At 51.7% G+C, this 13357-nt stretch overlaps 1 long non-coding RNA gene across 2 annotated transcripts; it reads left to right on the forward strand.

Annotated features, from left to right (window-relative positions):
* Positions 1–274: 274 nt before the first annotated feature.
* LOC306643672 lies at positions 275–10184 on the forward strand. Of its 2 annotated transcripts, XR_013759031.1 has the most exons (4): positions 275–1404; positions 5255–5625; positions 6494–6706; positions 7409–10184. It is a non-coding gene; the product is annotated as an uncharacterized lncRNA (long non-coding RNA). The 2 variants fall into 2 exon arrangements; XR_013759030.1 differs by having other exon boundaries at positions 6494–10184.
* The last annotated feature ends 3173 nt before the right edge of the window (positions 10185–13357 follow it).

The raw sequence follows: 13357 nt of genomic DNA on the forward strand, positions 1-13357 counted from the left end.
TGCTGTCCAGCCAGAAGCTTTGGTACCTCCTGGAGGCCTCCTCCCTCCTCCCGCAATCCAGGCACCAGATCTCGATGGTTCCATCTGTTTATTACCCACATTGTTGTCCCCCCGTCTTCACCTCCCACCTCATCCCTGTGTGGCATATGTGACTTTAGCACAGATCTTCCTGTCTCCAGCATAGACAACTCTAACAGATCCTGTTCACGTGGGCGCCAGAGTTATCTTGCCAACTGAGATCCTTCAAATATGCAAAGCTGGTATGGGACCCACTTAAAAATCTTCCAATGGCTCCCAACAGCTTGTGAATAAAACCCCAGTCCCTTAGGGTGCTATCTCAGGCCCCTCCAGGTCTAGACCACCCTACTGCTCAGTCTCTTTTCTCCTCAAACCTCACGAATATCCAAGATACACTCACACGTAACCGGTTCGTTCGTTCCGTCACTCCTGATTCCTATTTTATATCAGATCCTGCACCAACTCCAAGAATCCAGTAGTGAGCTCGTGAGCCACAGACCTGGCCCGCTGAAGCTGACAATTGGGAGAGGAGGGCAGACTAAACAGGAAGGAGCCAAGAGCCCAGGGAGGCCCCTGATCCAGAGGAGAGGGGGAGCAATGAGGAGTAGGCGCTGGAGTTCGGGGAGTGAGAGTTGGTGCAGAGTGAGGTAAGCGCTTAGTGTCACGGGGCAAGGCATGGGGTGGCGGGAGGTGAGACGGAAGCCTGCTCATGGAAGAACTTAGAAAACGCTGTGGTGCCATCTGCCCCTTTCCCTAGGGTGATGGAGAGCCACAGAACCGTCTCCAGCAGATTTGCATTTTCCAAACCTCTCCTGGCCGCAGGTTGGGAAATGGGCTGGACAGTTCACAGCTTCCAGGGTCACCGTGCAAGCTCTGCCTCAGCTGCCTGAAGGCCCTCTGCCCCTGTCTTCCTGATGAGCTCTTTCCCATCTTCCGAAACGCAGCTCAAAATCTCTGATGCCCATAAACCCCCACCACCCCTGCCCAGGTGGAGCTGGGAGGTCTCCCTCCTTGCTCCTGGGGTGCCTTGTTCTGTGACAGCCTGCCTTGGTTTGGCCTGAAATGTTCCCATGGGCCTGTGTTAAAGGCCTAGTCCCCAATCTGTGGTGCTGTTGGGAGGTGGTGGAAGCTTCAGGAGGTGGGGCTTAGCTGGAGGAACTGGGTCCTGGGGAGCGTGCCCTTGAAGGGAATTTTGGGACCTTGACCCCTTCCTATCCTTCTCTGTTTCCTGGCTTCCGTGAGGTGAACAATGTCCTCCACTGCACGCTCCCACCTTGATGTGCTAGGCTGCGACGGGGCCGGGAAACCATGGGCCTCCTTCCAAGTTGATCATCTCAGGTATTTCATCACAGTGCAGAAGTTGAAGCACACATCCCACCTTCCACAGTACGTGTTCGTCTCTGTCCCTGAACCTGAGTGTGCAAAGGGAATTCAGTGTGTGTTCCTTTCAGCTGTACCTCCCGAAGGCCTAGTGTGTGCTCAAAACATGATATTTGAATGGATGAATTTACACCAGGGCAAAAAATACAGGGATTCAAGACTTTTGTGTTTCTCCCTGTTTTGTGTCTTTCTCTCTCCCCTGGAGGGTCCTGTACCACCTGGAACCCAGAAGTTTCCTGAGGGAATCAGTGGGCCCTACAGGCTTCTCCCACTCACACACAGCACATTTCAGCAAACAGGCTCCTAGAGGGAAGGACGGGTTTGGTTTGTTTGGCTGGTTTTGCTGTTCTAGGCATCACACCCAGGGCTCAAGCATGCCAGGCAAGCCCTCTACCACTGAGCAACACCCCCAGGTTTTAAGCCTCCTCTGGTCTTCTGTGATATGGAACCTCTCGGCTGGGATGGGCCTGCTCAGGGCGTCTAAACCTGGGCTGTGCTGACTGTGCTGTGCCTAGCTCTGGAACACGCTGCCCATCAGAGTTGGCATGAGGTTCTGTGGCTTTCCTAAGTTTGGGAGGGCTAGGGGGAGGGCCACCTATCCCCAATCACACAAGCAGCTAGAAGCAGCAAAAATGCTAAGTAGGTTCCACAAAAATAGAAGGTGCATTTCTTCAGTCAAGGTCTGAGAACCTTGGTTTAATTTATTATTTGTAAGTACATTCTAGCAGTTTTTCATTGGATCAACTGATTTCTGGAAGAATGAGCTTGCTTTTTTGGAAAGGTCTTAGCATCAACTGGACAGAGGTGTTTGGCTTGCTTGGTCAGCCCCACGCTGGGGGCTGAGGCTCTGGAATCATGCAAGCACTAAACACCCTTGCTGAGATGGCAAGGTGGTTTTGTTCCCATGTATGAATCATGAAAATGGAGATTCATTCTTTCATTCAACCAACCAACATGTTTATGGAGGGCCATTCTGGTGCCTGGCAATGTGCGGTTGACTTTACGAGTTGAATCCTCACAAAGCCTTTATAGGTATGTATTGCACAGGTCCATAAGCTGAACAAAAGGCTTACATTCTGTACTTACAGATGCATGTTTAGGATGTAATGGAACTGGGATTTGCTCTGAACCCTCTCCCTCTGGGGACTGGGACTCTACAAGTGAGGACGAGCAGAGAAATGGCCAGGACCTGCAATAGAATGTGGAGAGTGGCCTCCAAAGACACGCCAGGTGTTTCTGGGCATTAAGAGGAGGGCGAGACAAATTTGACTGCCAGATTGTCAGATGGCTTCCAGGAGGAGGCATTGAACTAGACTTGATGGGACTTGGAAATGCAGAAAAGGGAGAGAGCTCCCCATCTACATCCCTAAGATGCTTATTCTAAAAGCTCCGATTCTTGGAAGGTCTTAGAAGCTCTGAATCTGCAGTGGTGATCTCTCAAACTCTGAGTCTTAGCAAGAGGCAGACAACCCCAGATGGTGGCCACAGAAAAGAGCAAGATTTAACTACAGGAGGGTCTCTCTCAGCACAGACCCAGGAAAAAGTGCGTGAAAAGCCAGGGCCCCTGCCCCAGTGGTCAGCAATTTAAGAGCGAACAAATGGCCCCAACACCAGACAAGCTCATGCCAGGCAGGAGGGCTTCAAATTAGCAGAGCAACATCCAGGATCAAAAGCAATGCACGATTTTATCTTTCTAGGCAATAAAATGTGAAGCACATTCTTTGGCAGCAGCGAGAAAGGCAGATTGCTGGCTTTTCATCATTCTTTGGAGTTTATAGCATGTCAGTTATCTTAGCAGTTCTCGCCACAGAGGCTCCTTCCCCTGGGTGGGGCAGGGTGAGCGTGCAGAGCGAAGTGCGGTTAGAGAGTTATTGCTGGTGACGCAGCTCTTGGCACTTGGGCTTTTTGGCCTCTTTCAATATGTTCAGTGGACGAGGTCTGGGTTGTCTTCCAGGACTGTCCTGGGGGATGATTCTTCGCCCTCAGGTGTCTGCTTTTTATGAAACCGATCTGGTGCCACCTCTACCCTCAGTGGCATCCCATGAGTGCTGCTGGGTCTGATGCATTTATGTCTATGGGGTCCGTTACCTGCAATTCTAACTCATTGTGCTTTCAGAAACCCTCACATGCAAGGTCGCCTTCCATTTTATTATTTTGTAGGCGTCTTATGAATGGAGTGTAGTATGGGAATAACTACCAGATATAGCCTGGTGATTACCCCTTCCTGGTAAATGACTTCTTGCAATCAGTAGTTCTTACAAAGAGTAATACTAGTTTTGCCTGAATCTGGGACAGCGGTGACCCTAGAAGGAAGATCAGACCATGGAGCAAAATCATTTCCAGTGCTCAAAGGACTGTGGCAGTGACTGTCTTCAAGAAGCTGAGTGCAGGTCTCCAGCTAGAGCACATGTCACGAGAAACAGGAGAGGGCGCTTAGTGGATCTCAGTTTCCTGAGCCGAGTTCAAGCTCTTTGCTCCTGCCACCGTGGCACCTGGACTAGCCCCTCTCAGCAGCTGAGATCAGCGGTAGGATCCAGGGGTGGGGTGAGTTGAATAGGAGGAGGGACTGCTGGCTGCGAGAGCCAGGCCAGAGAGAAAGCCCAGGCCCCTGATGTCACCTGATGTCATCAGTTGCCCTCCAGTAAAGATGAGGACTCTCCAAGTCTTAGACGGCTGAGAAGATGATGAAAGAAGACAGAGCTACCACGTCAAGCTACTGAAAAGCGTTTCCATCTTTATCTGGAACCATAGGCACCTTTAATTCCCAACAATTCCTTGGACTATTTTAGGGTCAAGTGTGTTTGGCTAATGGAAAGGGACAGGACCTACTGCGTTCTGGTGCGTGAAGCGCACTGGTAAAGGTAATTTCCTAACAGTCCTCAAGGTGGGTTTTTTCCCTGTTTCACAGATGAGGAGACCTTGACTCCACAAGCTGCAAAACTTCTAGTGTCCCTAATCGCTGAGGACCAGAGCTGGGCTTCAAACTGGGGTTTGCCTGTCTCCAAAGCCTGGGTGCCTGCCACACCCCAGGGCCCTCTGTCAACTGTCTTCTGAGTCCTGCTCTAGACATCCCGGGCCGCAGTGGAGACCCGCCTTCAATTCAGACATGAGGCAGTGGCACCCGTGCTACAGGAATGTGCCCCTTTAAGTTTCTAGAAACATGTGGCATAGCACTCAGACTAATCCAGCACCATGTCACACTTTCCCGACATACAAAGAAAAAAAAAAATCCCTCGTGAATCAGAAGTGAGAGCAGCCAGCTGTCTGGTATTTATCCACAGGCGGAATACGGAGACTCTGCCCAGGGTACCTGCCTAGGGAGGCGCTCCGGGGCGTCCCCACCATGTCATCCTCCACAATGACAGCCCAGCTTGGTGTTCAGTATACTCTGTAAAACATTTCTGCCTTAGTTGGGGCTCTCTACCTTCTGAGAGATTAACAACCCAATTTTAAAGAAAGGGAATTTTCTGGCTTGCTTGACTAGCAAGTCTAAATATCAAGAAGTAGATCAATGGAACCAGTGGGTTCACGGTGGGCTGTCCCATCCCACAGTACCTGACTGAGCCCCGTGGAGCTGAGAACAAGGTCGAGTAGAGGCTGAAGAATGAGCCATGGACAGAGGCCAGTCCTGCGCTCAGCTTCTGTGTGGTCCCCACAGTCTGCAAGCTGAGCAGGACCATCCAGTGCCTCTCCCTTGAGTAACCCGGAGGACTGAGACCAGGCTGCTCAGTCCGGGGGCGGGGTGGAGGGAGGTGTCAGAAATGCCACAGAGGAATTAGTCAGGAACTTCCACCTCATGGGAGCGCCATTTTCAGGGCCCCTGTCTGCCATGTGAAAATTATGTTCTTCTTGTCAGGAAGCCAGAGTTCAAGAACACCGGTGCGGCAGCAGCCCTGGGGATCCTCCACAGGCACGTGCCTGGAGCCAGGTGCCTGCAGCAGAGGGCGGGCAGCTCTGGTGGCCCTTCTCTACTCTGATTTGTCGTTGCTTCCCCTTCATCAACAACGTGGTGTTTCCAGAATCTGAAAAGACTAGAGAGAAGTGACCCAGGGCTGTTGCAAACCAGCCATATTTCCTGGAAAAGAATGCATCCGCAGGACTCAAGCTCGCCCCGGTTTGCAAAGCTGAGACAACGCACACTCCAGATGCCGGCAGCAGCTGGAGAGGCTGCGGGCTCTTCTTCACACTTAGGAAAGCACACTCCAGTTCACAGCTGACGGATTCCTGGTTAGTTGTGTGTGTGTGTGTGTGTGTGTGTGTGTGTGTGTGTGTGTGTGTGTATCAGGAGCCCATGCACACATAGATGCCAGGGCAGGTGGCACTATCAATAATTTAGACCATTTGACAACAAAAGTCCACGTCCTGAAGGCCCTTAAGACACTTACCTGCCTTTTCTTTCCTCTCTGCTGCTCTTCCCAACACTGTGGATTCAAAGGGCTTCTTCTAAAGTGTGGGCTAATTGAGTAAGGCCCAAGGGCAGGTGGATGGCCAGTTCTCACCTTGGATTCAGATCGGCTCCAACAGCAGTGTCAGAGAGGCCTCGCCCTCCAACTGCAGAGTAGAAAACCAAGGCTCCAACAGGTTGAGGGACTTTTCGGAGGGCACACAGGTTGTAAAGGGTGGAGCCTGGATTCCTGCCCAGATTTTCTGACATCGTAGAAGAGCTCTTTCCACCGGAGCCCAGACCCTGTACTCAGACTGCCCGATTTGCACCTCATCTGTGCCGCTGGATAGCTGTGTGTCCTTAGGCAAGTTCCTCATTCTCTCTGTGCTCTGAATGCTAGCAGAGTTAAGGGAATTACTGGACACAGGACGGCTGAGTCGGTGCTGCCTACCTGGACTCTCGTGGCTTTATGATAAGCCCATCACTGAGATCACATCTATCCCAGATGGAGGACCAGGAAGACCACAGCCCTGGGAGAGCTGGCTGCCCCCCCCGCCCCCCCGCATGGGCCTAGGACAAGGTCCTCCTGGGGCAGGTCAGCCTGGGGGCTCGGCTGGCCTTGCCCTTGCTGGCCTAAATTAGATGGTCTGGTGGCTGCATTCTGCATGTATTTGCCCCATCAAAACGCGTCTGTTTCGTTCTCTTTCAAAGGGTGTTCATGAGTCCCTCGGCAGGAACAAAGAAGCCTCAGTCTGTGACATCCATGGACTGCAGTTCCTCAACAGCATGGGTGCACAGGGTTTTCTGAAACCTGAAAATGTGCCTCGGAGGTGCCCTGAAACACCTGGCAGCAGCTGCTCTCCTGATCCACAGCTGGGTGCTCTTCGTCACAGCGTGGGCATGTTCACGTGCAGATGTCACCGGGTGCGTGACAGGGGGTCCAGGAAGCAGTTTCAGGCACTCTGCTTGTTCCTGCCAGCAGGACCCCGGGGGGCTTCCCAGACCCGCTCACTGTGCATGCATAAGGCGCCTGATGTCAGGCTGCCGGCCTCCCCTTGGGGCAACACCCCACGCAACCCCGTCTCAGCAGGAGGCAAAGACCTCGGAGGCAGTCGGGTGGGAGAGGAGGAGGGGAGCCAAGCAGTCAGTCCTGCACCTCTCCACCTTCGCCCTGAAGCACCCCAAGCCTGTCTGGGACAGAGGTCCCTCTCCCAGCTCCCAGGCAGCTGTCCCCCACCCGTCCACGCCTGGTCGCACATTAGCAGGTGGAGTGTGGTGGTGAAGCCCACTGTCTCCGGCGTGGGTTGCTTCTTACCTCGTGGCCAGGACAGTCGCTTCTCTTCTCTACCTTCATCTCCCTCGGGGTGGTCATGAGAACGGAAGGATGTCAGGCAGGCCAGCCTGCGCAGGGCAGCGGTTGCCTGCAGCTTCCCTAGCCCCCACAGGGGACCGAGCAGAGCTCCTTCCCATTCGCACCCAGTTCCAGCCCATCCTCGTCTTGGGTGCAAGAGCAGCTTCCGTGGGCACACACATGGCCTCTCCGTCTCTTCCTTAAGACCCTCCCCCTGTGGCTTCAGGACAGCAGTCCTGCGCCCGGCTCACGAGACCCTCGGCTCTCTGGCTTAGGCCCTCGCCCAGGCTGGAAGACCACGGTGTCCCGAGCACTGTGCTAGAGCTGACAGAGAGTGGTGGACGAACCACCGTGTCTGCCCATGGAGCAGGGTGACAGGCGGACAGGAAGTCCCTTAGAAAATGACTCCTGAGCCAAGACCTGAAGAATGAATGGGACTGAGGGGCAGAGGGACGGAGGGGACAGAGCGGCCAAGGTGACCTGGTGGGCGGGTCCTTGAGGACCTCCCTGAGAGCAGCTCTGTGGTCTGGGGACCCCAGCCCTTCGCACTCCACCTGTTCCCAAGGCACCATCCAATACATGGATGACCTCTGCCCAGCACCCTGCGCTGAACCGTGGTCTCTCCACCTTCCTCCCTGCTGACTTTGCTGGTTCTTCGGGGGGCTCAGCTCGCCGTCCCTCCTCTGGATGCATCCGGGCCCTCTCCCCCAACCCTAGACCTTGGTCGCTGGGTCTATTGTCCTTCTTTGAAGCTCACTGACCTCCTGGGCGCCTCTCACTGCCGGCCCTGTGTTTTCCCTGTTCACTTGTCTGTCTCCACCAGACTGTGAAGTCCCGGGCCACCTTCCTGGAGTCTGCGTGTGGCCTTGCCCACCGTCCTGAGGCTTGGTGCCCAGCCAGCACTGGCGAATGGGCCAATGGTCTGTGAGGACCAAACTTGCTCAACGTGGTCTTCTAGTTTCCCTGACCAGAAGTTCTCGGGAGATCCATACTCCAGCCTTGGACTCGGCTTTCTTTGGCTTCTGTGGATCTCTCTGGATTCCACTGGGGAGATGCAGCTCGCGGGGTTCGCGGCTGGGATTGGCTGGCGGTGGTATTAAAAGTCCGTGAGGCAGAGACACAGACCCACCCGACCAGCCTGAGAGACCCTGGGGCGGGGCCGCTGGGGGTGGGACTGACGCCCTGTCCCAGGGAGGACGGCTGTGCTTGGCTCCTGGGGAGCATGGGTTTCCTTATTCTCCCACCTGCTCTGGGCACCGGCTGCTGGCGATTCTGTGACCAAGAACAGGGAACCCACTGCCATCAACCAGACTCAGGGCAGAATGGGGGTGGGCGCGGAGTAGGAACAAGAAGTGAGACGCGCGCACGTGTGGAGCCAGGAGGTGAGACCGGACCCCGGCGCCTGCTGCCCGTGCGTCTGGGGAGGAGCCCTTGGCACCTGGCACCTCCGTTTCCTTCTGTAGTGCAACGTTAAGCCAGGTGACGTGCTTCCAGAATGTCAGCTTGCTCCTCCTCTCCCGGTGCCTCCCGATCATCACCTCCCTGTTGGACATCCTTTGTCCCTCCTGTCCTTCCCGTCAGCCGAGCCGGCCCTGGCCTCGCAGCCCTCCCCCTTCAGCAGAGCTCCACGCTTACCGAGAGGCAGCTGTTGTTCCCAAACCTGTTTATACCACAGTGCTCCTTATTTTAATTACGTGGTTTCATTATACATGTGCAACCAACGGAGTACGAGGGTGTAAACAGAGCTCTCCAGAAACAGCAGCTTTACTTTAGATGAAAGACTTAATAAGGGTGAATTGCCACGTGTGGACTCTAATCAGATGCGAGTACTCCAAACTGGGGCGAGGGAGTGTGCACTTGAAGTGAAATCGCAGGTGAAGAACGGGCGGGAGCCGTTTATGATTTTGTGCCCCAGGCTGGGGAACACGGATCACCAGCTGGTCTGGACACTGTTGTCAATGGACCGGGAACCAAGTGGAGCCTTTATGTTTGAATCTCATGATCCTCACCACAAACTAGGATTAGGTTGGACTGCATGTGACCCAAAAACTTAAAATAAGAGTAGTTTGTCCAAGACAGTTTACTCGGGCATCACACAAGGGAAACGTGTGGTAGGCGACTCCCTGGTGTCAATAGAGAGCCAAGGCCCCCATCTTTTTGCTTCCTCGGCATGTGACTTCCATTCCCAAGGCTTCCTCTTGGGTATAAAGTAGCTGCTAGAATGCCAGTTATCATTTCCTTAGTTCCAGCTATCATATCCTTTTTTTAAGCAACAGGAAGAATGGGATGGTAGCAGGGAAGGCCATTCCCCTATCTCAGGAAGGCTGGGAATTGTGTTTTTCTCTGGTGGCAATAGGATTGGCTAAAATTTAAAAGGGAAAATGGATATTAAGACAGGCAGTTAGCATTCTCTCAACACATGTGCATCCTCACTTTGCAGTGAGGAAACTGAGGCTCAGAGAGGAGACATATGTAGCCAGTGAGTGGCAGAGCTGAGATCCAAATGTCGCTGTAGCTCAGTCCTCATTTTCTAATATGGTGTATGTAGGAATAGAATGGGTGGCGGGTGTAAAATACTTGATTCATGCGTGTGGCTGTGTGCCTCTCGTTCCTTCCCCTTCACTGCCGACCACCATCCCTTTGCACGGAGGTGCCACTGTTTATCTGCTCACCCCCCCACGGGCCCTGGGTGGGTTCCAAGCTGTGACTCCTGCACAGTGAGCCGTGGGTATTCGAGAGGCCCTTGGACTAAGGCCTTCCGTCTCCTGGTGAGCACGCGGCAGCAGCGTGGCTGGGCTGTCTTCCTATTGGCTTGTCTGCTGTCTGTCTTCTTTGGTGAAGTGCTTGTTTAAATCTTTTCCCATTTTAAAAATTTCATCTTTGTTTTCTCATTATTGGGCTTTGAGAGTGCTCAGAGTGTTTGTATTCTGGATAGCAGTCTTCCATCAGAAGTATAATTTGAAAGTATTTTCTCAGTCTCTGGGTTGCTTTTCTCTCTCCTAACAGTATTCCTAAGAGCAAAAGGTGTTAATTTTAATAAAGTTCGATTTGCCAACATGTTTTTAAGAGTGGCACTTTTGATGTTTATTTAAGAAATTTTTGTCTAAGATCACAAAGACCTTCTTGTTTTCTTGTAGAAATTTTATAGTGCTAGGTTCTCTGTTTGGGAGAGAGTCTGTGATCCATTTTGAATGTTTCCTGCACTATGTGATACATAAACTGAAGTTTATTAATTTTTTCATTGCCTATGAAAGAGCCAATTTTTCTAGCACCATTTGTTGAACGACAACTGAATTGTCCCTGCACCTTTTTTGAAAATTATTTGACTGCATATGTGTGGATCTATTTCTGGATTCTTCATTCCTTATTGATTTAGCTATATTGATGTCAGTACCACACAGTCTTGATTGTTGTAACTTCATGATAAGTCAAGCAGAATGAGTCTATTTTGTCCTCTTCCGAGTTGTTTTGGCTATTCTGTGTCCTTTGCGTTTCCACATGTTCTTGAATCAGCTTGTTCATTTCTACAGAGACACGCTGATCCCAAGAGGCTCCAGTTGCCCCTTCTGGGCTGAAGCGTCATCCCTGCTGCTGGGAGTGGTGGAGGCCAACTGTTCCCAGCTGAATCCTCGTGATTGCCCTCGGTCAAGGGCAGCTTCTTGCCAAGGACACAGCCTCCTGCAGTCTGGGTCCAGTGATTAGTGAAAGAAGGGGGTACCTGCTCCTGGTCCCCTTTTCTCAAGGTCAGGCTGTGCTGAAGGGCCGTTCCAGTTCTAGAACTGGGGTTGTGGGGTTGGCGAATCTTTGCTGTGACCATATCCTACCCCACAGTTGAACTCCTCTGCCCAACTCTTCGTCCTTTACTTCTTTATCAAGTGTCGATCGCTGGGGTGGCCTCCAGGAAATCTCTTCATAAGAATCTTGGTACATAGGTCTGTATGTACTATCTATGATGGATGCCTTATGTATTGATGTGTGCACACACATAATTATTACACACGATGTATATCCACTTGTGATGTATTGTTTACATGGATACTGCATGAATGTGTGTGTTACATAAAAGAGGTGCCTTATGCACATATGTGTGCACATTATTATACACAACATATACTCATGTACAGTGTATCACAACGGTTGCTGGGAATGATGCTGTGAATATGTCACAGGTAATACCCGCAGCAGGCGATGCACCACATACAGTGAATGTTCTAAGGCATTAGGGCTTTCTTCACTGGAGTCCTGTTGAGAAGACTGCCTGGGCAGTGTGCACCCGCCTTTCTGGTCTAGACAGTCTGTCCAGAACTGTGCCAGGAACCTAGGCCCAGCTCCTTTGGCTTGGGTCTGCTGCTCTGTGGTCTGCTCATGTGTCGTGCCCTAGCTCCTTGTCCTGAGTCTTCCTCAGTTTCTACTTTCATGCGGCTCCTCAGCTGCAGCCTTGGCCTTGGGACCCGTCTGCACACTGTCTGTACAGGTTCGCTCACCCAATTCCTCCGCAGTTCTCACTGACTCAGGAGCAATTCTCTCTGACCCTTAGGGAACCCTGCTGAGTTAGCAAGAGGATTTGGGAGGAGAATCTGCACCAGAATGAAACAGACCCACTTCTGTGGTGTGTCCTGCTCCTATTCCAAAGCAGCAAGGCCAGCCGCAGGGAGAACAGGAAAATGCTTTCTTTGCACTTTTGCTTTTAAACATTTTTTGCCCCCACAATGGGTTACACCATCCAATAAGGAGATTTAAATTTTTTTCAACAACTAACTGGTGGCCCGGATGCAAATAACCTATTTGCTGAATGGGGATTTCTGGTGCTTTGGGCCAGTTGAAGGTCACACAGGGCATCTGAACTTGGGTCTTTGGATGACTCACATTTTACTGTTATTGTCCAGGATGCTAATAACAACATCATGCAGTTATTTTATTTTCAAAACATGTTGTGTGTACTAACTGACCACTTCTTTTCCACAATCCACATTCTGAATCTCAGTCTTATGATAAAGATCGGTAGCTGAAGAGCAAACTTCAGGGCAAAACTCTAACCGGACCCCTGAGTTCTACGCAGCTGTTTAAGTCATGGCCTCGGGATGTATCTGGCTCTGGCCTCCCAACCCTACCTTTGCACATCCATAAAATCACCTGGGTTGGCTCCCTCACAAGCAAGTCAAGAAAAAGTACACAGCACATCTTGACATTCCTAGACAAAAACCAGTTCCAAAAACATGTCTTATTGTAAAGACGACGCTCGAATTTTTACCTCTGTCCTATCTCGTGGAAAAAATAACCGGTCTAGCTAAATATGAAAAGCAGATTTGTGCAGTGTTGCAGGAGACATGGAAGCAGCTCTGGGCTGTTCAAATGTTGGACAGCTCAACGGAACTGGGCAATGTGCTACACATTCTGCATCTTAAAGTCAGAGCCGATCACACAGCCTGGAGAATGGGGTCCTTCCAGGGCTGTTTCCGCACAGACCAGAGGGTGCCGAGTAGCTGCGGTGCTGAACATTGACACAAGGGCCAAGAGGACAGAGCTGATGGCTCAGTGTTGAGACCCAGCCTTGTTCTGCAAATAGCCCCTGTGGATAAGAGGCCCAGGTGGCACAGCAAGGGCCTGGCAGAGACCTTAAAATTCACTGCACCCTGAGGACACCACCATCTAGTGGCTTCCTCAAAGTCTGGTTAGCAGCAGAGCCATGGTGAGAACTGGACTCCTCACAGTCCAGCATTTAGTGCCGATATTGATCAACATTTACTTATTGATGGCCAGCTTGTCTCCATAGCTAAGAAGGGTCACACTTCAGGTCAACTGGGCCATAGAGGGAGCACAGTGGAGGCTCTGTCCTTATCTGATCTACTCTGCTATTCCTAAATTTATGGCCATTGGGAAGAAAGGCTTAGCTTTTGCAGAAGCCAAAATGAATGAAATTGCCACCAACTCATTATGGATTTAGGCAAATTGTATTACCACTCTGAGTCATGGGTCCTTTACCTGAAAATGAGGACATCAGCTTCCAGATCTTGCTCTGGCCTGACAACTCTACTGTGTACTTTCCTAAAATCAGTTGGGATGGCCTCCTCCACCAGCAAGCCAAGAAAGAGTGCTTGGTGGTGAACCGAGTCCCAGCTTGGGCCTCGTGTACTATCTCTGGGGGTGCATGGAATTCTCAGGGCAAAAGGCACCAAAGTCTGCCATCTTTTCCGTGCCACACAGAGCCTTAGGATGGAGAGTAA

Source organism: Sciurus vulgaris, assembly GCF_902686455.1.
Source record: "Sciurus vulgaris genome assembly, chromosome: 14".
In the NCBI taxonomy this organism is placed as follows: Eukaryota; Metazoa; Chordata; class Mammalia; order Rodentia; family Sciuridae; genus Sciurus; species Sciurus vulgaris.